We start from the raw sequence: 24,676 nt of genomic DNA, 5'->3' as shown, positions 1-24,676 counted from the left end.
ACTGCACAAACCTTCCTAAGCTTCCATCCTCCTGATCAAAGCACCTCCACACTGAAACTGCTTCATTCATGCCGGTGTTGAGGGGTGTGAATGAGTTCCCCAGAACACCAAGCGAATGAAGCCCATGGCATTAAACTCATCCTGTGAAGCTGGAAACACATTCAGAGGAGTAAGTGATTTGCCTGAGGTCACCCTGCAGAAGCAGGGGTTTATAATGGAGGAGGGGTGCAAAGTGCTCCGAGAGCAAGGCCCCTCCTGCAGACATGGAGAAAGGCTTCCTATGGGAGGTTTGACTGGGGGAAGAGTCACTCTCCAGGGCTAGAACAGGAAGGGCTGCCTAGCGGGGTGACGGCAGGTGCAACTCTGCAGAGGCATGAGGCAGTGGTGCCTGCAGAAAAGGAACCAGGCACACAGGGGAGGAGTCGGCTTCGTTGAATTCTGGAATCAGCTTCAAGAGGAATGCTAAGTCCCAAGCCCTTCTGCTCAGAGATGAGGAAACCCGGCTTCAGAGAGTTCTGCAGCCTGGCGAAGGCTCTGCAGCTGGCGTACTGGGAGCCCAAGCCTGCAGGTCCAGACCACGGCCCAGCGATGGCCTCTCAGAAGCACAACCCCAGGCCCCGAGAAGTCACACGATCTGGCTGGCAGAAGTGGCAGCCCCTCTGGGCAGGAAGCCCGTCTCCAGTGCTGAGTCACGCTGGCCCTGGCCAGTGGCACGGGGCGGCCCAGCTGTGGTGACTGCTAGGACTTCTGCTCCGCCCCAGGCCTTCCAGCCTCCCTGGGTCCGCCCAGCTGCATGCCAGCCAGCGCACTGCCCTCCGCAGGACGTGGGGTGTCGGGAGGCCACCAGCCTCCAACCCTCCCTGCCTCTCACACTGCATGTGCAGGCCGGTGGCCAGCCCCCTCGAGGGCTGTGAGGGAGGAGTGTCCGAACCGGAAGTGCAGGGCTGCAGGCTGTGTGCAGGGAGCTGGTGCTGGCTGAGGAGGGGTACTGGGAGGGGGCACATTTGCATTTTGAAGGAAGAAATGTGTTTGAGAAGTGGAGACAGGCAGGAGGGGCCTTCCAGCAGGAGGGAGCGCTTGGGCTCGGGCAGGTGGCCTCTCCTGTGGGCAGCAGAGGGAAGCTGAGGAGGGCGGCCCAGGGGCAGCAGCGGGAGGGGAGGCCCAAGGCTTTTCCCACTCCCATGAAGTCAGGAGGTGGAGGTCCTGGAGGCAAACCCTGTAGAGGGGTCCCACTTCCTGCATTCTTCCCTAGCTATAAGGCTCTGGGAGGGCCTCCCTTCCAGGGAGCAGCCTGGTTAGGGAGAGGAGAGCCTGGGAGCTGAATAGAGAGGCAGAGGCAGGACCCTGGCCTGGGCAGGAAGGGCTGGGCAGCACCGGGCTCCACGGGTGGGGCCGGCCACTGTTAGGGTGTCACTGGCCTCTGCCCTTAGTGGGGCAGTCGAGCCCACGGCCGCTTTCGGGCAGCCCGGCCTCTGTTAGACCGTGCTGAGATGGCAGGGGAGGGAAAGGACGGGCCTTCGTGGGTGGGGACTCCACCAAAGCATCGCGGGGAGGCCATGGTTCTAAACCAATTACTCCTGACTCCTGGGCACACAGCCCTGGCCCCTCTGAGCTGATGCCTCCTCTGGGACCTCATAGAGGGTAACCAGGGCCTCCTGGGAAGGTGACAGAAGCGGCAGCAGCCCTGGAACCCCAACCAGCAAGTAGCCCCCCCGCCCCCGACGGGAGCCCTGCAGCCTGCAGCCGTGTGGAACTAGAGCTGGCCAGGTGCCCGAGCGCCTGCAAAGCACTCTTAGCTTTGTTTGCTTGCTGGTGCCCTGTCCACCGCTCCTGAAGGCAGTGATGGGGACAGCTTCTGCCCACGGTGGCTTCAGGGCAATGGGAAGTGAAGGAGGGGGTGCCGCAGTGTGGGTGGCACCAGCAGTAGGCTGGGTGGAGTCAGGAGGTGGATTCTCGGGTTCTCATCCGGAGCTGCCCCTGGCTCACAGCCTGGCCCGGGATCCATCTCGCCTCCCTCCACTGGTACCTGCCACTGATGGGAATTTCAGGCCCCAGTTCCCTGGAGCCTCCTGTGACCCTCTAGGTCATGGCATCCAAGAGGTTGAAAGTAGCAGTCCAAGTTGGGGACTCTGCTGGCAGCCTGTCTGAGCTCCACGAAAGTGGGCACAGATGGGACCATTTTCTCCCCACGTGAGGACACCGTGCTGCCCAGATCACCCAGCTCAGCCCCGATGATACACCCAGGCCCCGAAAGCTTTGCCTTGGAAAGAAAACGTAACTTAGGTTACTCCTCTGTTTTACTCTCTAGAAAGGGAAGAGGGCAGGCAGGGACCCTAGATCCTGGGGCTCTGTTCTTTTAATATAGAAGGGAGAAAAAGCTGATAAATTTGGGGGTGGGGCCAGTTCATTGGTTCAGCCAGTATTTCTTGAGCATGCTTTCTGCTGCAGCCTGTCCAGGCTTTGCACACAGAGATGAATAAAGGACACAAGCCCCTGCCTGCAGGAAGCCCACATTTTGATGAACTCACACTTTTGAAGACAGGCAAATATTCAGCTTATAACAAAATGGTGGCATTAGACTATTCCATAAGCACTTACAAGTACACAGGGGGCGCAGGAAAGCCTCCGGCAGTGCCAGGATCGGGGGAGGCCAGTGAGGCTCTCATCTTGTACACAGAATAGAAAGGGCACCCAAACTCGGTCATCAAGAGAAACATTATTTTAGTGCAATGTTTGTTAAACTAAAAATTAATATAAAAATTTGTGATGAACAAAACATCAAAATTGTAAATAGAGACAAGACTGATTATTTTATGATGTGTGTGATTATACAATGGGAACAACAGCTTCCAATCAGCCTGCAGTTCCTGGCCAGGTGGCCATCGAGTCCCCTGGACAGCTTGATGATGACACAGAGGTTGGTGATGCCATGTGAACAGATTGGGCAACTCAGGGCTTTCTATACAGTCGCGGCTTTTGACTGGAGAGCCTCTTTTTCCACTTGATTCAAAGGTGGGAAGTATTTTGATAAGTGTCTAGAGGGGTGGGTATGAGCCTCCTCCAGCCTGAGCTCTGTCTCGTGTGGCCCAGCATGCACTGGACTTCGGAAGAGCATCTCAGTGGGTTTCCAAGTGGGAGGAGAGTAGAAGACACAGAAATACCATTCAGTTGACCCACCAAGTGGACAGAGAAAAATGATAATTTTTTTTTTTTCTGAGACAGAGTCTTGCTTCGTTGCCCAGGCTGGAGTGCAGTAGCATGATCTTGGCTCACTGCAATCTCTGCCTCTTTGGCTCAAGGCATACTTCTGCCACAGCCTCCTGAGTAGCTGGGACCACAGGTGTGCGCTGCCATGTCTGGCTAACTTTTTTATTTTTGTAGAGATGGGGTTTCACTATGTTACCCAGGCTGGTCTCAAACTGCTGAGCTCAAGTGATCTGCCTGCCTCGGCCTCCCAAAGGTGAGCCACTGCACCTGGCCGGAAAAAAAATTTAACAGTTTTATTGAGATACAATGTACATACCACACAATTCACCCATTTAAAATGCACATTTCAATGGTCTTCCACAGATTCACAGAGTTGTGCACCCATCACCACAATAAAATTTAGGATATTTTCATCAACCCCTAAAAGAAGCCACATACATTTTAGAGTTACTTTCCATTTCTCTCCAAAGCCTGCCTGCCCTTCCTCCTCCAGCCCTAGGAATGACAAATCTACTAGGAAAATGAGATAACTTTTGCATTGGAAGTTGGATCTTTGCAGATCCTAGATCTGTCTTGGCAGCATTGACACAAGTGTGTGCCAACACGATGACCCTGCACCTCACTGGGAAAGTCTTAACACACCCACATGGTCAGTTCCTAGTGCTTCTCCTCACACATGCTCTATTTTATTTCAACTACTTTTTCATGGAAATTTTCTAAGATATGGTGAGAATGGCCCCATGTTCCTCCTATTCCTTAATAATAGGATCCCCAAGTTTTTGGAACTGCAAAGATCCCAGTTAAAGGATTACACATTTTCTGGCCTTCTTAATAGGCTGTGTGATGAAGTTCTGGCTGAAGAGTCGTGAGCAGAAGTGTTGTGTTGCACTTACCATCTCCTTAGAAGGATGGGGACAGCCCTTTTCCCTTTTCTTCTTCCGTCCACCTGGAATAAGGAAGTAAATGCTGGAGGTTTTGCAGCCATTCTGGGCCATGATGTGACTTCGGGAATAAAGACCATGCAGGGCAGAGAAACAGGAGATAAGAAGACTGGGTCCCCATTACCTGGCACTGCCATTTTATTCCCAGACTGTCTGCCTCTCAGCTACTTAAAAAAAGAAAATCAATCAACTTTACTGAGTTACAATTCAGAGAAAATAAAATGCACCCATTTTAAGAGTTTAATTCAACGAGTTTTGACAAATGTTGACACCCACGCAAATGCCATCTCAGTTAAGATACAGAGCATTCCCACAAATCACAGAAGCTTCCTTGTACCCCTGGCAGCCCATCTTCAGTGCTCCTCCCCCACCACACCTGCCGCAGTAACCACCTATCTGCTTTCTGTCCTATAGATTCATTTTGCCCTGGGCTACTTTTCCAAGAGGAAGAACTAAACGTTCATCTCGCTGAAGCCAATATTTTCCAGGCCTCTATTATTTGCAGCTGATTCTAATGCAAAACTGAATATAGATATATTACAGCTTCAAATAGAGGCCCCTAAACACTGTAATGTTTTCTTGATAACTCCAGACCATCGTTAGACACCCTGTGCTTTAGATCGGTTTCCTGGGAAACAGATTTGGAGATGAGATTCGCCAGCAGGAGGTTTAATAGAGAGGGCCTTCAGGGACACACCTGTGTAGTAAGTGCGGGGCCACAGGATGGGGCAGCCCCCACAGAGGATGCTCTATGGCTTCAGAGATGGCCTGGGCAGGGGCCTGAGCCTTGGTGTGCCCACACTGACCAGTCATCGGAAGTGGGCTATCCCTGGGGACATGCGAACCTTAGCCTACGGCAGTACCCAGGGAGTGACTCAGCCATGAGCCATCAGCAGGCAACACCCGCAACCACTGAGGCAGTGGATGTCTTGGCACTGTTGGGAGTCAGGAGGTACATCGCCATGGCCAGGATACCACGTGTGCTGCTGGTTTCCCCCAGGGCTACTTAGATGTGAGGGTACTTCTCGCATCTGCCCTGCACCCCCCAGCAGCCACTCCACACTCTCCTGCACCCCAGGCCCTGGTACCCATGAATCTACCATAGGCCTCCAGGGCTCTGCCTGTCCATAGCCCCTGCTCTCTGTGTGATTTGTCTGATGGGCACATGCCTGGCGCTTGGTGGGTCCCGAAGCTGTGAGGGCAGCAGAGGCCTGGCCTTGGGGTCAGGGCCAGGAGTGTCAGGAGAGCTCTGCGCCTCCCAAGCCCCTGCTCATCTTCCTCCGAGTTCTCCGTGTGCTCTTCCTGGATCCCCTCCCGGTATCACCGCCACGCCTGGGAGGCAGGGGTTTCAGATCCCTTCTGTCTTCTGTCTCCTGAGCCGCCCCTTGTTGGGGATGAGTGTCTCTAGTGGCCATTTCTGACGTCTTTCGACATACGTGACTTTGGCGATGCGTGCTCCTGGCCTGGTCCTTCTTCACTGTAAGCTTCACAGTGACTTCTCTGACCCTACTCGAAAGACCTGGCATGTCATATCCTTCTGAGCCACTGGCATTCTTCTGCCCCAGGAACACCCCACTGCCTCCCATTCCCACCTTCATTTCGGCATGCCGCCTGAGGCTTCTCCGGAACTCAGCCCACCAGTTCTCTATCAACCATCCCCTCCGTCCACACCTACAGCTTCCCCTCTACTTGGTTCCAGGACTGTCTTCCCAAAAGCCAATGTTCCTGGAACCTTGACTGTTAGACAGGCTGGATGTTACCATAGAGCAGAATCCAGAGTTAACAAGAGATGAAATAAGGGATAAGGGATGCTTTTTAAATGCTACTTTTTAAATGAAAAATATTTTTAAATATAGAGGAGTACAGAGAATAATATATCAGACACGCATATATTATTGTTTCCAAAAACACTGTTTTATTATTAAAATTTATTATTGTTTCCAAAAACAGTGTATTTGGAAACAATGCAATGTCAGGTGCAGGTGAAGTCTCCTTTCTATCACCCCAGTCTCTCTCACCTGCCCTGTCCCAGAAGCAATCACTACCCTGAATCTACATTCTGTCTGATACTTTTACCACATTCTAATCTATTCAAATATACTCTCTCTCTCATTATATATATACACACACACATATATACATATATACATATATGTATACACACGCATATATACATATATGTATACACACGCATATACATATATACGTATATGTATATATGAACATATACACATATATACACACACACATATATATATATTTTTTTTTGAGATGGAGTCTCCCTTGGTCACCCAGACTGGAGTACAGTGGCACCATCTCAGCTCACTGCAACCTCTGCCTCCGGGTTCTAGCAATTCTCATGCCTCAGCCTCCCAAATAGCTGGGACTACAGGTGTCCACCACCACACCTGGCTAATTTTTGTATTTTTAGTAGAGACGGCGTTTCACCATGTTGGCCCGGCTGGTCTCCAACTCCCGACCTCAGGTGACCCGCTTGCCTCGGCCTCCCAAAGTGCCGGGATTGCAGATGTGAGCCACCGTGCCTGGCCTAAATATACACTATGTTGTGTTGCATGTTTTAAATGCACGTATACAGTAACTTACTATATGGTTCTATTCCTTGCTTTTTAAAATTCAACATCACTTCAGAGATTAATCCATATTGATTCACATGTCTAGCTAGTTGGTTTTAACTGCGTTTCAGTAGTCTGTAGTGAGAATATCACATGCTGTATGTACTCCTCCCTCTATTGCTGGACATTGGGGCTGCTTTCAGTTCTGTCATACAATGTTGCAATGGCGTCCTTGAACATGGCTTCTGGACTCTGCAGGGAAGTTTCCTGAGGGTAGGTAACCAGAGGGAGCAATTGCTGGGCTGAGGACGCGCCTCTTCAACCTTCCTAGATTTTGCCAGATTGCTCTCCAAAGTGCTTTTCCCAATTTACACTCCTCCCCAGTGTGTGTGGAACCCACCCCCGCTCCACCTCCTTCTCCATCCCTGGCATGGCTGGGTGGGAAATACGATCTCACTGTGACTATTTTGCCTTTCCTCGTCCTGGATAAAGTTGAGCATCTTTCTTACATTTATTGGCCATTTGGATTTTTTTCTTCTGTTAAATTTCTCTTTCACTTTATAAGAGGGTTTTGCCCTTCAGGTTTCCTCTAATGTCATGTTCCAGCAGTACTTAAGAAAGTGTAGTCCCTGGCTGGGATAGAGGCTTTAGGAGACTGAGGCGGGAATATTGCTTGAGGCCAGAAGCTTGAGATCTCCCTGGGCAACATAGTGAGACCCCGTCTCTACTAAAAATTTAAAAGTTAGCCAGTTGTGGTGGCACATCCCTGTAGTCCCAGCTACTCAGAAGCTGAGATGGGAGGATTGCTTGATCCTGAGCATTTGAAGTTGTAGTGAGCTATAATAGAGCCACTGCATTCCAGCTTGGGCAACATAACCAGACTCTGTCTCAAAAGAAAAAAAAAAAAGTGGCACCCCACAGGCCAGGTAAGGTATGGAGGAAAAAACCTTCCTTAGGCATCTGTAGTCCAGGGGCTGGCTCCCACCTGACATTTATTATCTATATGATTTTAGGTAAATGTCCTCCTTTCCGCTTTTTAAAAAGGCATATTTATTTTTAAAGTATGCAACTCAGGTTTTCAGTATATTCACAAAGCTGTGCAACCATCACCACCACTCTAATTCCAGAAAGAAACCCTGTCCCTACTAGTGGTCACGCTCTTTTGCCATCAGCCTCTGGAGGCCACACATTAATTGTTGGTCTGTATGGACTTGCCTATTCTGGGCATTTCATATAGATAAGATCATACAGTATGTGGCCTTTTGTGTCTGGCTTCTTTCAGGTTGCATAATGTTTTTGGGGTTCAACATGTTGCAGTATGTAACCGCATTTCATTTCTGTTTATGGCTGGATAACGTTCCATGATACAGATACACCACATTTTGTTTATCCATTCTTCAATGATGGGTCTTGGGATTGTTTCCACTTTGTTAGTATCATGAGTAGTCTTGCTATCAGGATTCACATGCAAGTTTTTGTGTGGACATAGCTTTTCACTTTTCTGGGGTACATACCCAGGCACAGAATTGCAGGGTCATATGGTAGCCTCTATGTTTAACTTTTTGAGAACTGCCACACTGTTTTTCACAGCCAATACACCATTTTGTATTTCCACCACCACTGTGTGTGGGTTCCAGTTCCCCCACATCCTCACCTCTCCTGTTATTGTCCACCTTTTGAATTCCAGCCACCCTAGCAGTGTGAGGTGGTATCTCACTGAGGTTCTGATTTGCATTTCCTTGGTGACTAATGATGTTGAACTTATTTTCATGTGCTTATTGGCCAATGTATATCTTCCTTGGAGAAAGGTCTACTTATATCCTTTCTTATTTTTAAAATTGGGTCATCTGACCCAATTTTACTTATTGTTTCATTGTTGACTTGTAAGAGTTCTGCATATATTCTAGATGCAAGTCCCTTGTCAGATACATGACTTGCAAATATCTTCTCCCATTCTGTGGGCTTTCTTTTCACTTTCCCAATGGTGTCCTTTGAAGCAAAAAAGTTTTTCATTTTGATAAAGTCCAACTTATCAACCTTTTCTTTGGTTGCCTGAGCTTTTTGGTGTCATATCTAATAAACTACTGCCTAATACAAGGTCATGAATATTTATGCTTATGTTTTCTTCTAAGAGTTTTATGCTTTTAGCTCTTACATTTAGGTCTGATCCATTTTGAGTTAATTTTTGTATATGGTGTGAGGTAGGGATCCAACTTTATTTTTTTGAATTTGGCCATCCCTTGGAGAATCACTTGAATCCAGGAGGCGGAAGCTGCAGTGAGCCAAGGTTGCACTATTGCACACCAGCCTGGGCAACAAGAGTGAAATTCTGTTTCAAAAATAAAATAAAATGAATTTCGCCATCCTGTTGTCCAGCACCATTTGCTGGAAAGACTATTCTTTTTTCCCATTGAATTGTCTTGGCATCTTTGCCAAAAATCAACTGACAATCATTGAGAGAGTTTATCTCTACATTTTCAATTTTATTCCATTCATCTAGATCTCTGTCCTTATGGCAGTACCACACCGTCTTGATTACTGTAGCTTTGTAATAATGATATAGTTTCCCCAGAGGTAAACTAGAAAGCATGTTTCTTGCTTGCCTCAGAGGACTATCCAGGCCAGTAGTTCTCAAAGTGTGGTGCCTGGACCAGCAGCATTACATAGAAACTTGTCAGAAATGCAAATTCCCAGGCAACACTCCAGACTTGCTGAATCTGAAACTCTGGGGGTGGGGCCTAGCAATCAGCATTTTAACAAGCCCCGCAGGGGATTCTGATGTACCCTAAAGTTTTGCATTCACAGGTCTCTATGTGTGCTGTCCAATGTGTTAGCCACTAGCCACATATGACTATCAAGCACTTGAATTGCAGCTAGTCCAAATTAAGAAATGCTGTAAGTGTAGAACACACACTGAATTTCAAAGACTTAGTAGTATAAAAAAATACAAAATATCTCATTTTGTAATTTTTAGATTGATTACATGTTGAAGTAATAATATGTATATATACATATATGATTAACATTACGTCCATCCCCCATTAGTCATGGAGCTATATGTTTCAGGGAGAAATTCACCTACTGTTCCTTGCAGGGCATGTCCTTGGCATATGCACCAGGAGCTCTAGCTCCCAGAACAGGAACCATCATCAGAAGCAGAGCTGGAAAGGCAGGCAGCCTTTTCCGGTTCAAACTGGTTTGAAGCAGAGGTCAGAGCTGCTGCTTGTGTTTGGCTTTGGGTTTTGTGTTTTAGCATGAGCGTTCTGCAGCCAGCCAGACTCTGGGCTCCTCCCCTCTCTCCACTGACATGGAAAAGATGTCTGTGTGTTGTGCGGAGCCCCAGGCTGGGGCTTCTGACTTCCATGTTGGGGCCTGAGCTGCCGCTGATGTGGCATCCCAACCTGTACTGGACAACCATGTGTCATGGCCTCAGGCTTGCCTCCACCCCACTGTGTAAACCAGCAAGGGCACAGAAGTCCAACCCAACTCTGTGGAGCCACTACTGTCACCACAAAGGGGTCCCAGTCCAGACCCTAACAGCGGGTTCTTGGACCTCGCACAAGAAGGAATTGGGAGCGAGTCCACAGAGTAAAGTGAAAGCAAGTTTATCAGGAAAGTAAAGGAACAAAGAATGGCTACTCCATAGGCAGAGCAGGGGCATGGGCTGCTCAACTGATATAGTTATTTCTTGATTATATGCTAAACAAGGGGTGGATTATTCATGAGCTTCCCAGGAAAGACATGGGCAACTCCCAGAACTCAGAGCTCCTCTCCCTTATAGACCATATATGGTAACTTCCTGACGTTGCCATGGCATTTGTAAACTGTCGTGGCACTAGTGGGAGTGTATTTTAGCCGGCTAACACATTATAATTAGCGTATAATGAGCAGTGAGGATGACCAGAGGTCACTCTTGTCACCATCTTGGTTTTGGTGGGTTTTGCCCAGCTTCTTTACTGCAACCTGTTTTATTTTTTGTTTTTCATTTATTTTTTCTTTTCTATGTCCCCCCCATTCACAATACAGACCAGGCACAGGGCCTGGGCTGAGGTGTATATTGGGTAGGTTTACTCTAGCTCCTCTTTCTGTACAGTCAGTGTAAGAACGCAGCCTGTGGGTAAGTACCAGGAGGCCTACTGCAACCTGTTTTATCAGCAAGGTCTTTGTGACCTGTACCTTGTGTCGACCTCCTATCTCATCCTGTGACTTAGAATGCCTAAGCTCCGGGGAATGCAGTCCAGCAGGTCCCAGCCTTATTTTACCCAGCTCCTACTCAAGACGGAGTCACTCTGGTTCAAATGCCTCTGACACTACTTGAAGATGTGTAGTCCGGGAGCACATTTCACATTTTACAAAGCCATTTCCCATTCCTTGGTGCCTTGGCCTCCCTCCCTTGGGTCATCTGAGAGAGAGCCCTCAGGGGGAAAGGAACTCAGAGAGGTTGGGTGTCTGCTCAGGTGATGCCGATAGCGTATGTTGAGCTGGGCCAGCACCGGTGGGCTCCGACTGATGGCTGCGATGCGATGGCTTTCTTTATTTGTGTGGGCAGAGTGGTCAGTCAGTGGGAGGATGATGATGAGGGTGAGGACATGACAATGAAGTAACATGCCCATCACTTCTTGAGGAGCTACCTCGCCAGAGGCCCTTTGCACACATTGCCTCTTTTAATCCAAGCGAGACATGATTCACATGCACATTTTACAAATTAGAAAATTGGGACCCTGGATTGGGGCCTAATCAAGGTTGCTAAAGGGAATGCTTTAAGTTTGCTAATGAGGAGGAGGGAACAGCGAGTGGGGGAGGAGGAAAGCAGCTGTTTTTTGGGTTTTTTTTGAGACAAGCTCTGGCTCTGTCACCCAGGCTGGAGTACAGTGGCATGATCTGGACTCACTGCAACCTCCACCTCCCGGATTCAAGCCATTCTCCCACCCTAGCCTCCCAAGTAGCTGGGACTACAGGCATGCACCACCAGGCTTGGCTAATTTCTGTAATTTTAGTAGAGATGGGGTTTCACCATGTTGCCCAGGCTGGTCTCAAACTCCCGGGCTCAAGTGATCCACCTGCCTCGGCCTCCCAAAGTGGTAGGGTCACAGGCATTGAGTTTTCTTTCTTTTTTTTTTTTTTTGAGAGCATCCAATGTTAGCTCATTTAAGGCTCTCAACCACCCCAAGAGGTAGGTCGTAGGTCAAGCTATCTACTTTATAGAAGAGCCTGGGAGTCCAGGGTTATCTGACTTGGAGTCCTGTTCATTTTCCTGGGTACCTCCAAAGGCCGCTCGGTGAGTGGACAGTGCAGTTCCGGAGCCCTCCCCTGGCAAGTCCCGCTCCAGCCCATACCCCACCCTGTTCCCCAGCAGCCATGGTCGGGCAGAGGGGTCAGGGAAGCAGGGCAAGAGGGTAAGGCACTGCTCAAGAAACAAAACCAGGTCCTTAACGTCGCTAGTCCTGCCGGGCAGTGTCCCAGGACCCCGGCCTTGAGATTAGAGAGAGGCAGAGGGCAGACGGAATGGGAAATAGAAGAAAATGTACCAGGACATGCTTCCTGTCTTATGCTTAGACTGCCATGATGAAATACCACAGACTGGGTGGCTTCAACAACAGAAAGTTATTTCTCAGAGTTCCGAAGGCTGGAAGTTCAAGATCAAGGCACTGCTGGCTGATTCCTTTTCTGGTAAGGGCCCACTTTCTGGCTTGTAGACAGTCACCTTTGTGCTGTGTTCTCGCATGGCGTTTCCTTGGTGCATGGAGAGAGAGAAAGATTTTCCTCTCTTCCTAAGACCACCAATCCTATGACTTACAACTCCTTTAACGTTAAGTACCTCCTAAAAGTCCTATCTCCAAATACAATTACATTAGAGGTTAGGGCTTCAACAAAGGAATTGGGGTGGTGGTGGTCCACAGCAGGGGAGGGGATATTTTAGTTTATCTTGAGCTTGCAAGGATGAAGGGGAAAGAGCGGGGGTGGGGGGGTGGCATCGGAACCTGCCTCTGAGTCACACTTCCTGGATGAGCCATGGGCCACAGCATCTGTATCAGGAGTGGTTACAAAACAGCATGCCTCAGGGATAAACAAGCTGACCCAATGATCCAATTTTCCCAGCTCTGGTCCATCTACAGATTTGAGGCAGGATCCAGTGATTCTGCTGGCTGACAGGTCACGGTAAATTTCCAACTCTCCCCTTTCCAGGCACGGCTTTGGTTTCCTGTTGCAGCTGCTGCTGGGGAGTGATCAGGGCATTTCCTCCGCCTATGAGCTCCTGGGGTCAGGGGAAGGTTGGGTGGCCAGAGATGCTGCCTCTACCCTAAGTCAGCGTCACCCATGCTATTCCCAGCAGCTGCATTTCTCCACTCTGTAATTACAAATGAAACTGGGGAATAGAATCAAAAGAGTACCTAGAAACAAGCTAGCCTCTACTTCCTCAAACATTCTGGGGCAGGAGTTTGTGAGCTGGAACAATGTTATTTGCAAGATTCTCCCTGGTGGATATACACTCAAGTATTAAAGTGCTACAAGGAATTAAAAAAAGAATAGTATTTCTTCCAGAGCCTGTGTGGGCCCAGCACAATGACACTGAATCTGGCTGTTAAACCTGGCTGTTGCTGATTCTAATATGTGGCCTTGGACATTTCATTTTTCCAAGTATAGCTTTCCTCATCTGTAAAATACGGAAATAATCTTTAGAATGTTGGAGATAGTGTATGTAAAGGTACTTCAGAAACAATAAAGTCCAAATCCCAATGACATTTTTTGCAGAAATAGAAAAACCCATCCTAAAATTCATATGGAATCTCAAGGGGCCCTGAATAGCCAAAACAATCTTGAAAAAGAACAAGGCTGGAGGACTCACACTTCCTGATTTCAAAACTTACTACAAAGCTACAATAATCAAAACAGTGTGGCACTGGAATAAAGCTTGACATATAGATCAATAGAATAGAATAGAGAACCCAGAAACAAACCCTTGAATATATGGTCAAATGATTTTTGGCAAGGGTGCCATGATCACTTAATGGCAAAAGGACAGCTTTTTTAACGAATGGTGCTGGGAAAACTGGATATCTACATGCAAAAGAATGAAGCTGGACCCTTACCTAACACCATATACAAAAATTAACTCAAAATAGATCAAAGACCTAAAAGTAACCTAAAACTATAGAATTTTTAGAAGAAAACTTGGAGCAAAATCTCCACAATGTTGGATTTGGCAGTGATTTCTTGGATATGACATTAAAGACACAGACAACACAGAAAAATAGACAAATTGGATTTCATAAAAATTTGGTGCATCAAAAAGCAAAATCGGGCTGGTGCGGTGTCTCACGCCTGTAATCCCAGCACTTTGGGAGGCTGCGGTGGGAAGATCATTTGAGGTCAGGAGTTGGAGGCCAGCCTGGCCAACATGGTGAAACCCCGTCTCTACTAAAAATACAAAAATTAGCCAGACCTGGTGGCGCACGCCTGTAGTTCCACCTACTCGGGAGGCTGAGGCAGGAGAATGGCGTGAACCCACGAGGCAGAGCTTGCAGTGAGCCGAGATCACACCACTGCACTCCAGCCTGGGTGACAGAGCGAGACTCCATCTCAAAAACAACAACAACAACAACAACAACAAGTGCTGGCGGTGAGGATGTGAAGAAATTGGAACCCTGTGCACTGTTTGGCGGAATGTAAAATGGTACACTGTGGAAAGTATTATTATGATGCTTCTTCAAAAAATTAAAAATAGATGACCACATAATCCAGCAATTCCACTTCTGGGTATATACCCAAAACAACTGAAAATAAGATCTTGAAAAGATATTTGTGTACCCATGTTCATCGCAGCATTATTCATAATTGCTAAAATGTGGATGCAACCCAATGATTTCTTGACAAACGAGTGGGTAAACAAAATGTGGTATACACACACATGGAAATATTACTCAGCCTTAAAAAGGAAGGAAATTTGGACATACACTACATCATAGATGAATCTTGAGGACATTATGCTAAGTGAAATAATCCAGTTGCAAAAAGGAAATACTGTATGATTCCACTTATATAAGGTATTAGAGAGGTAGTCATTATTTAATGGGTATAGAGTTTCAGTTTTACAAGATGAAGAGAGTTCTGGAGATGGATGGTGGTGCTGGTTGCACATCATTAATGTATTTAATACCACTGAGCTGTTCACTTTAAAAGGATTAAGATGATATATTTTATGTTATGTGTATATTATAATAAAAGTTAGAAAAAAATTGTCATAAAACTAAGTCAGATATTAAGAACAATCATAATTACTTCTGTCTTGTTTACAGTCATCGTATGAAAAACAAATTGTTTATCTAGCATGACACCTGTTATGGGTTGAATTGTTTCCCTCAAAAGATGCTGAACTTCTAACCCTTGGTACCTGTGAATGTGACCTTATTTGGAAATTGGGTCTGCGCAGATGATCAAGTTAAGATGAGGTCATTAGGGTGTGCCCTAATCCAATAATGACTGTGTCCTTATGAAAAGGAAAAAGAGACAGGTATATAGAGAAGATGTGAATTCACAGGGAGCGCACATGGCCATCCATAAGCCAAGGAATGCATGAGGTTACCAGAAGCTAAGAGACAGACATGAAACAAACTGCCCCCCACATCTCTCCAAAGAGGCCAGCCCTGCCAACACTTTGATCTTGGACTTCCAGCCTCCAGAGCTATGAAACAACACATTTCTGTTGTTCAAGTTGCCCAGTTGGAGGTGCTTGTTACATTAGCCCCAGGAAATTATACAACATCTTACCTGAATTTGCTTTCTTCTTCGCTCTAGTTAAATTCAAAACTACATATTGAATAACGACGGTGTGCTCTCTCTCCATGAAGCTTCAGGGTGGGTAGACAGTCCTCCTCTTGAAGGAACAGGAGGGACGCAAGGGAAGGGACCAACTTGTATCTCATCTGAGAGAGATACACTCCTGGAATAAGAGGTCTGCGGTTAAGTGTGTTTCTCTAGAAGTTCAGAAACAGAGGAAGCATCTGCGGGCTAAGCTGCTGAGGACTAGGTGAGAGCTAACTGACCTAAGTTTTGAAGGATGGATGGGTGACAGGTTGGAGGGGGAAGATGGAAAAGTCACATGGGAGAGGAACAGCATGGGCCAAGTGTGGAGGAACCAGTGAGTGGGCTGGGTTTCAGAAACAGGCCTTGGTCTGCTTTTGAGCCCTCCCTGAACTTTTCCACCCCAACGCCACCTCCTGCCTGTGTCTGCCATGCACCTCCCTTCCTGTGAGTCTGTGGACAGACTTTGCCCCTTCGCCCTGTCTGTGCTTGGGAGAAATCTGCTCAGTTTCTGTGGCAGGGATGTTTCTACGTGTTCATCAAACCGGCTTTGTTTACTTCCGAAACACTCATGAAGACCACAGCTGCCAGAGCCCCTTGCATCCTGGTGGGACTGTGCGACTACTTCTGGCCCGTGGATGTGTGTGGAAGTGACGTGTGCTTCCCCAGGCCTGGCTCCTGGACCCCACCGACGGCTTCTCACCTGTAACCCCACCAGCCTTCTACCTGGATACTTCACGGGGAGCTAGAGTGGCCTTGGCTAAGAAGGAGGCATGGCACCCGCAGGTACCGGGCCGCCGTCATCAGTCGGTGCACTCTGGTCCACCGCCCACACGCCTTCATGTAATCCTCACTGTAGGGCCCACGGGGAGGGGAACTTCCTCGAGGTCTAGCTTTGCCTTTCCGCCTTCAGAGCCAAGTAAGAATGAGGGGTCTGGGCTCGGCCCACCTTCCCTGCAAGGCCCCGCGCCCGCTCCCCTCAAAGCTGGTCTTGCATGTTGCTCTGGCGGCCTCTGTAGCAGGAGTTCACTCTGTTTTCCGTGGAGGAGGAGTGGAAGGAGGGATTCAAGCTCTCCCCTAGAGACGCTAGAAAGACAGTTTTGTCTCAGCCTCATACGATCGCCCAGCTCCACATTTCTGGCTGTTTCTGTGGTTACCTTTCTTCGGGGATGTTTGGGGCGGGAGGTGGGTGTGTGTGTATATTTGCTCTTCTGAAGCCGTTTTTCCGGAGCTCCTGGTAGGGGTGGGGGTGCTCTGTCCCTGGTTCCTCTCGAGGCAGGTGCAGGGGATGGAGGATGCCCCCCTCCCCGAGAGCCAGGAGGCGCCGACCCTGGGCAGGAGGTGCCAGACCGGCGCCTCTCCCGCGTGGAGCCCGAAGACCACAGATGCCTAGAAGGGAGGAGCGCAGGAAGCCCGCCTCTGTTCCCTTCCGTGGTTAGGTGGGGAAACCGAGGCAGAGGCGGCCCAATGGACTCGCCTAAACGGCCTGGGGAGTCACTGCAGGTAACCAGAGCTGGAGCCAGGCTTCCCACTCCAGGCCCGGGGCTCTCCCCCGAACAGGCGTGGGAAGGGGTGCGAGCTGCACGCGGGGCTGGGGCTGGGGGTGCGGGGCTGGGGCAACTCGGCTCTTCCCCTTCCTAGGCCGCCCGGGCCACTTCCTGCTGCGTGGGGGCGGGGGGCGCGGGCGCAGGGCTGGCCCCTCCCGGGCGCCGCCTCTCGGCCTCTTCTATACCAGCAGGCCAGAGGCCAAGGGTTAGGGGAACAGAACCGGTGCCCGGCTCCGCCCCTGTCCCGAAAGCCACTGGGACCCGGCAGGGCCAGGGTTGGGCCGCGAGGGCCGAGGAGCAGCGAGGTGCAGGGGCTGCGAGGGCCGACCCGGGCGCTGAGGGTCCGGCAGGGGGCGTGGAGGGGGCGGGGCCTGGAGGGGGCGGGCCGTAGGAAACTTGAGCGCCCGCCTCTGGCCGCGCGCCCCGCCCCGGCCCCCGCCTCCGGGTCCCGCCTCCAGGTCCCGCCTTCGCGTCCCTTCCTTCCCGGAGCTGGCAGGCGGGCCGCGGCGGCGGCGGGCAGCGGACGGGCGGACGGGCGGACTGGCGGGCGCCTCCACCTTGCTCCCTCCCTGGCTGCCGGCTTCCTTTTGTCTTTCTGGGCGGCGATGAGCGCAGGGCCGGCGCAGCAGCTGCGGGCGCACGGAGGCCCGCGCTGCTAGTCACTCCTCCCGGCCTCGGCGCGCTTGTCCCGGGCAGCGGCCCGGGCCCGCTGCAGCCGCCGCCGGCGCCGAACTTGGGCTCGGGAAGCCGGCGGACCGCGTCCTGCGCCGGAGCAGGTAGGGAAGGGGCGGGCTGCGGGCTGCTGGCTGCTGGAGTGTGCCCCGGGCGTGTGCACCCGGCGTGTGCACCGGCGAGCGCTGCGATCCGGCTCTTTGCGTGTATGTTGTGCGCGCGTGTGTGTGTCCGGGAGTGCCCGCGTTTCTCTGCGCGGTGGAGTTGTGGGTGACTGCGGACGGTGGTGTGTCTTTCGAATGTCGTGTACTCGTGGGCATCCATGTGTGCCTTAGGTGTGCACATTTTGGACTGCGTTTGTGGAATTGTGTGTCGGGGCGCAGTTGCTGGTGGGGAGCGGTGCCTGGCGGGTGTCGTGTGTGAGCAGCTGTGCGCAGAGCGGGGTGGCGGGGTGGGTGTGGGCGGTCCAGCCCCACGCCCAGAGCCCCCTGTCCCTGCTGGTCGGCGCAGTGCGTAGCTTAGGAGCCTCGAGGACAGCTGGGACCCGACGGGGCAAGCGCGGGCCTCGCGGGCAGGCTGGGCCAGCCCCTCAGGGGAACAGGTCCGTGCGGCCCACGTGGGTCGCCTGTGAGCTTCTGCCAAGGGTGGGGGCCCACGCGGAGGCGATCCGCTCGTTCCTCCCAGGGCCATGGGGCGACGAGGAGAGCCCTGGCCTCCCCGCGACCCGCACTGCGACCTGGGCCAGACGCGCCACCTTCCCCGGTCGCGGTTTGCTTCTCTTTAAAATGAGGACAGCTCCTCCCTTGGGGGCTGTGGTGACAGGTGAAATGAGAACGCACTGAAGACAGCTCTTGGTCCAAAGCCCCGCACACAGTAGGTGCTGTGTTAATTGGATTAGCGTCTCCTGTTTAAAATCTTTTTTTTTCCCTTTATCGTGGGTGGGGCCTTATATTTTCCCCGGGCGTGTTTTGTGCCTCTCCCTGGCCCTAACTTAACCGCGAAGCGCTGAGATTCGAGAAAGTTTAGCTGCCAGCTGCGCTGCCTCCTGCAGCACCTCCCGGGCGGCGCCGCCTCCGCCAGTGCCGGAGAGCGCCGCGCTGGGCGCCGGCCCTGCCCCAGCCCCCAGGCTCCCGCGCAAGCGTGGGGGGTCCCTCTCCTGGCCGGGAGGCAGCGACTGCGGAGTTGAGAACCCTTTGGTTCAACAAGTTCCTAGTCCGGGAGGATGCAGCTCAGCTCGTGGAGTCCGAGAGTCACGGCGTAAAATTGGCGCTTCCTGCACATGCAGATCTCGGGCTCCCGGGGTGTCCCGGCCGCCAAAGGCCACCCCTTTCCTCCTGGCTGACCCCAATTCCACCAGAGGAGGATGTTTGCCAGGACGCCGAGTCCAGCTGCTGGCCTCGGCATTAGACAACCCCCAGCCCCAGCCCCTGCCATCCCTGCTCCCTTGCAGCCAGCCTCATGCCGGGGGTGCCACATGGGACACCTCCTCCTAGTCCCACACCTTAATTTAAAACATTTACTTTTGAAACCTACTAGTCGTAAAATTGAACCGCAGTGAACGAGCACCCAGTTCTTACCACGACTCACTCTCTGGAGAGTTCTGGCGCCTCGGCGCTGGCTCGTACGCAGCAAGGCCAGCTCTCGGGGTCGGGTGGCCCTCGGCCAGAGCGAGCGATATTCTTTCCCTTCATCGCCTTGGTGTCTTTCTCTGGGGAAAAAAAATCGCCTTTAACCAAGGGAGCCACAGATCTCACCAGTGCAGGAGGCTCTCAAAATGGAGCGCCGGCATGGGGTTGGGCTGCGGAGGGGACGGCATGGGCGGCCTTTGGTATGGATGCGCTTCCCAACTGTCAGGGGCTACGTGATGGCGTTCCCAGAGAGGCGGGCTGCTTTGCGGGCTTTTAGGAGCCAGGAACAGAAACCTGGTCCGGTTCCTTTGGTTTCCCTCGGCCGAGACTGAATCCCTGCAATCCCAGCCATGGCAGGCCAGGGGGATGCAATGAACTCGTTTTCTCATTTTTCATCCTGACTCAGTGACAGGGGCACACTTAGAATGCACCCTGTTTTCTGTTTCATCAAATGATTTTATGTCCTACAAGAAAAAAGGGCTTTTGGTGTGAAGCCTACTCTTTCCTCATAATCAGATTCCATAATAATATTTAAAAAAATCAGTCTGGCTTTCTCAGCTCAGAAGACAGACCCAAACCCAGGTTTGTGTTTTGTTTTGTTTTTGTTTTTTTCTAGTTAAAGCCAGCCCTTTGTCTCAAGCAAGCCAGTGTTTTGGCCTTAGATCTATTTCTGTTTCACTTTTGAAAGTGCCTGTAATTACTGAGCTCTTGAGGTTTTATTGGATAATGTGGCAAAGGGAAGGCCCGGGGGCCCTGCCTCTCCCTTGCGGTGGGATGTGGTGCCACGGTGGCACGTTCTAGCCTTGCCTGCTCCCTCTGCGTCCCACTTTTATGCTGTTTTTAAGGTGGAACATAAATGTCAATGTGTGATAACAATTTGGGAGACTTTGTCTTTGGAATCCAATACATGGAAGGTCCTTTGATCTGTGGAGAAACCAGAACAAGTCAAAACCCCAGAAGAACAGAGATTTGCCCAAACTCCAGTCAATGACCCATTTATTTCCAACAAGCCCTCCTAGAGATAGATTCTAAGTGAAATACAAGAACGTGGACACACTCCGTCCCCTTTCTGGCCACAGGGCTGTGCAGAATTAGAAGTGCAGTCTATGGAAGGACAAGGACTGGACTTCGCTTGGTGCAAACGGCCCAGCCAGGCGCCCCATACTCACCTAGCACCATTTCACCCTGGAGCTGTTTCCTCCTGTTGAAGTGCTGGTGCTCACACCCCCTACCTTCAGGGCTCTGCAAGCACAGTTCCAAGGTCTGCAGCGCGGGTACAGTGCATGTCCTGCTGAGTGTGCGTCAGAGCAGTTGTCTCCCTGTGACACTTATTCTAAGACCCTTTTTGCTACTCGTAAGTGGTAGAGTACCACACCCACTCATGAACCAGTGATAATCCAGGGTACTAACAGGGGGCCCCGGAGTTTATTTGGCACCGAAGATTAAGCTACTTGGCAGCTGAATTTTTATCCAGATTGGGGTTAGGTTTGTATTAAAATTTTGCATTCCAGCAAGCCCTAAACTGTGCTTGTTCATTGTGGGATAATGGGTTCAACTGATGAGTTGCCAGGCCAGGATTGATGGGGGATTATGTGTATTCTGCTAGTTTGTCAGCAGCTGATGTCACTGTGCTGGGGGGTGGGGGAGGCATGTTTGGAGTTAGGATGAGCAGATACCTGTAGATTTTAATCACACTCTACTTTGGGGCTCCCTGCTCTCCTATGGTAGCAGGGGGTTTCTGTGTCGTTCTTATGTCCTCATGTAAAGCTGCACATCTGTGCATGTCAGGTAGCTCTTGTGCTTTTCCCCTTAGATTGAGTTTCTAATCTGGGAATGACAGAGGGTGGCTGTATATGGAGACAGCAGCATGGGCTTAGGGGCTCTTTTGGTGCCAGTTACCCTACTGAAAAAAGGTTTCTTCAAATCACTTTCTACAAAGACAAAAATGGTTGGAATCTAGTGGTGCAGACTGTAATATGACTCCAGGTAATCAATACGGTTGGACAGGTGGAACATTTCTTAGATGCCGATGAGCAGGGCGCAAGTCTCAAGATTTTTAAATCATCTGAAAAGCACAGTAAATCCTTTAAAGAGCCCTACCTTGGCCATGTTGTTTCAAGTAAAATTGAATTTCAGAGGCAAAGCTTCACATCGGAGGCATGACGAACTAAAGAAATCCTTCCCAGAGACCTCCACTCTCTTCCTGTTGCCACCCTCCTCTGCCAGCAGCAGGGCAGGAAAGATGACTTCTTGGGGCTGTGTGCCTTTACCTTAAGAAGCAAGTGCACCCTGAATGCTTCTAATCCCGCAGCTGGGTTGTCTGGGTATTTGGATCTTTTTGGTGCTTGAGGTACTACCCAAGCTGGCAGGAAGCCAGGAGCCTGGGGGTGGAGGTGTCTTAGCCCCACCTGTGGCATGAGACAAGAAGTCTTCTCCAGCAACGGATGGGTCTGTGACCCTTGGCTAAGAAAACTCAGGATTGTTAAATACGTACTGCATGGATAAGGTTGCTGTGACCCTGAAAAAAGGAAGAAGGCTTTTGGGTGGTGCGTGGTTCTCCTCTTGGAAGTCTTCCCAGATTTCGCCTCAGTACTCTCTTGCCCTAGCTTAAATCTTTCCTTGCTCTGTGTCCCCTTAGGCAAGTGAGGTCTCCTCTCAGGCAGGCATGATATTAAGTGCATCTCTAGAGGACAGTTCCTTCCACCTGCCCAGGTGCACTGGCTGAACTCACCTATGCCCACATCAGTGCATTGGCAGGTGATATAGATATACACCTGAGCTGTCCCCCTGAGCTGCAGACCCAACGCTGGGTGTGGGCTCCAAGCTATTCCACATCAAAACAGAGCCAAGGACACATCTCCCTCACTGAAGCTGTGTCTCCTACCTATTATGGTCAACACGTCTCATCTACTCATTTGTTAAAGCTAGAAATCTCTGGAGAGTTTTGGAGCTCTTTCTTTGTCTGTCTTCACTTTGCCGTCTAATTGGGTCAGCCCTCTCTGAGGGCTCACACCCACTCTTCCGGCACAGCAGAGCCTTATCTGCCCTTGGCCCAGAGAATGCTTCCAGTTCCTTCACTCCAGCCACGCCGGCAGCACTTCCCGGTTTAAAACGCAGATTTCATCATCCCACTCTCTTCTGCCTCCCCAACCCCACCAAACCTTGGTTCTCTTAACGCAGTAAGTGCTTCTGATACCTACTGTGTGCCTTGGACCAAGCTGGGGTCTGAGAAGGTTGGACCCAGGCATCCTCCCTACCTGTGCAGAGTTTAAGGTCTTGGGCTGGGGGTTGTATGTGGGGTACCTATCAAATAAGACCAGGGAGTGTGAAGTGCTGCAGAGGGGAGCTCCTACCCCAGTATAGGGGGCTTCCTGGAGAAGCACCCTCTAAGCTGATACCTGGGAGAGTTGGGGGTGCAGGGGAGGGGTTGGAGTTGGGGCTGGATTGTTCGATGCCTTTCTTCTGTCTCACCCAGACTTCCTTATCTGCTAAACTCCTACTCATTTTTGTTGTAATTAATACCAAGATAGAATTCATCTCTCATAAAGCATGCCCATTCTAAGTGTACAGTTTAATGATTTTCAGTAAATTAATAGAGTTCATAGCCATCACCACAATCCAGTTTTGGAACATACCCATCACCCCAGAAAGATCCCTCTTTTGTACAAACTCCCTGTCCCCATCCTCAAGCCGCCAGTCCCCCACAGATTTGCTTTCTGTCTCTAGATTTGCCTTTTCTTTCTATGTTTCTTAGTGTGTTTTCATAGGTTCGGCCCAAGGGCTGTTTCATTCGGGCCTTCCTAGAGTCTTCTAGTTAGAATCAATTTTTCCCCCAGCACCGACGAAGTGAGCTGGGTGCTTGGCCATCCCGCTGCGAGATGGCGAGCTCTCTTACCTGCCTCTCCTGCCTGCACCTGGCACAGCACTGGCACCTACAGAATACCCAAGGTGTGTTGGCTGGACCAGCTGAAGTTGTGTTCCTCACATTTCTTTTGTATAACTCCTGAGTATCTAGCAGAGTGTTGGGATTTAAAATACAGGGCATGTATTGATGTGTCAGGTGATGTGAGCCCTGCTACATACATACATTCACTTATTTCATCAAGAACTTGTGAGGCAAATGGCAAATCAAAAACAAAAACAAAACAAAACAAAACAAAACAAAACAAATCTATTTTCTAAGCCAGGCACAGTGGCTCTTGTCTGTAGTTCCAGCTACTAGGGGGTGCTGAGGTGGGAGGATTGCTTGAAATCAGGGATTTGAGCCTGGGCAATATTGTGAGACCCTGCTTCTTAACAAACTTTTTTTTTTTTTTTGAGATAGGGTCTTGCTCTCTTGCCCAGGCTGGAGTGCAGTGATGTGATCCCAGCTCACTGCAGCCTTGAACTCCTGGGCCTAAGCAATCCCCCTGCCATAGTCTCCTGAGTAGCTAGGACTACAGGTACACACCACCATGCCTGCTGATTTTTAAATTTTTTGTGGAGACGAGGTCTTGCTATGTTGCCCAGACTGGTCTTGAGCTCCCGGGCTCAAATAATCCTCCAGCCTTGGCCTCTCAAAGTGCTGGAATTATAAGTGTGAACTACTGTGCCCAGCCCAAGCCATTTTTCTAAATGAAAAAACTTGAGGAGGCCCAGAGCAAATAAGTAGCCCAAGGGCATCAGCAGAAAGTAGAAGGATCAAGAATTAAACGAGGTCACTTTCTCTTCTGCCCTTGTTTTGGTAGTAATGATATGCCCTTTTATGGCCTTGCCTGGGCTGGTGTTCAGATTTTCCTATACGAGTCTTGTCATCCCTTCCTAAGCCATGGAAGCTCCTTCTAGGGCATGAGTGCTGTGTGACACATGTTCACACAGTGTTGCCCCAGTGCCTACCTAGTCCACAACTGAACAGGTAGAGATGGTTCAAGCAATGTGTGTGTGTAGAGAGGTCTCCAGTAAATAGAAGGGGCTGGGGGAGGGCATTGAATGCAGTGGTGCTGTGGCCTTGGGTGGCTTGGTGCATTTCTGATGCATTTCTCACCTTGGATCATTTTCACTCTTTGAGGAAGAGAGCAGAGGATGAGATGCCATTTGACAGATGCACAAACCAAGACACAGAAATTGTATACCCATTGTATGCCAGGTAGATCACAAATGACCGTTCTCTCCCATGGTTGTAGAGAACTCTCATGGTGGACAGAAACCATGAAAGAAATCATGGTGGAAAGAACCAAGACATTCTTGAATCGGGGTATTAGAACCTCATTTGCAAAATACCTTGGAAAGATCAGGGACACTGGGGTTTGAATTGTGGCCTTTGCTAT

At 50.2% G+C, this 24,676-nt stretch overlaps 1 protein-coding gene, 1 long non-coding RNA gene and 1 other non-coding gene across 6 annotated transcripts in view; 1 reads left to right on the top strand and 2 right to left on the bottom strand.

Moving 5' to 3' along the window:
• Positions 1–2,706: 2,706 nt before the first annotated feature.
• LOC129531512 (uncharacterized) lies at positions 2,707–16,926 on the bottom strand. 3 transcript variants are annotated; one of them, XR_010130059.1, is made up of 5 exons: positions 16,681–16,926; positions 16,473–16,609; positions 15,491–15,662; positions 4,101–4,153; positions 2,779–3,474 (listed from the first exon to the last, which is right to left on the bottom strand). It is a non-coding gene; the product is annotated as an uncharacterized lncRNA (long non-coding RNA). The 3 variants fall into 3 exon arrangements; XR_008676723.2 differs by having other exon boundaries at positions 2,707–3,474; positions 16,227–16,926; XR_010130060.1 differs by having other exon boundaries at positions 2,724–3,474; positions 16,473–16,926.
• On the bottom strand, positions 10,722–10,855 carry LOC115933638 (small nucleolar RNA SNORA51). Its single transcript, XR_004069504.1, has one exon. It is a non-coding gene; the product is annotated as a small nucleolar RNA SNORA51 (small nucleolar RNA).
• A 79-nt stretch (positions 16,927–17,005) lies between the features above and the next one.
• The window catches only part of HPCAL1 (hippocalcin like 1), a 128,962-nt gene continuing 121,291 nt past the window's right edge, over positions 17,006–24,676 (top strand). Inside the window, exon 1 of one of the 2 annotated variants that reach the window (XM_055377482.2) lies at positions 17,006–17,026. The gene's annotated coding sequence lies outside the window, so the exon portion shown is untranslated. Of the gene's footprint in view, positions 17,027–17,512; positions 17,847–24,676 lie in introns of those variants that run through there. The other variant, XM_055377477.2, reaches the window with a different exon arrangement.

Source organism: Gorilla gorilla, chromosome 12 (genome assembly GCF_029281585.2).
Source record: "Gorilla gorilla gorilla isolate KB3781 chromosome 12, NHGRI_mGorGor1-v2.1_pri, whole genome shotgun sequence".
NCBI classification, from domain to species: Eukaryota; Metazoa; Chordata; class Mammalia; order Primates; family Hominidae; genus Gorilla; species Gorilla gorilla.
Note: the sequence above shows the minus strand (reverse complement) of the source record. Positions and strands in the feature narration are given on the sequence as shown.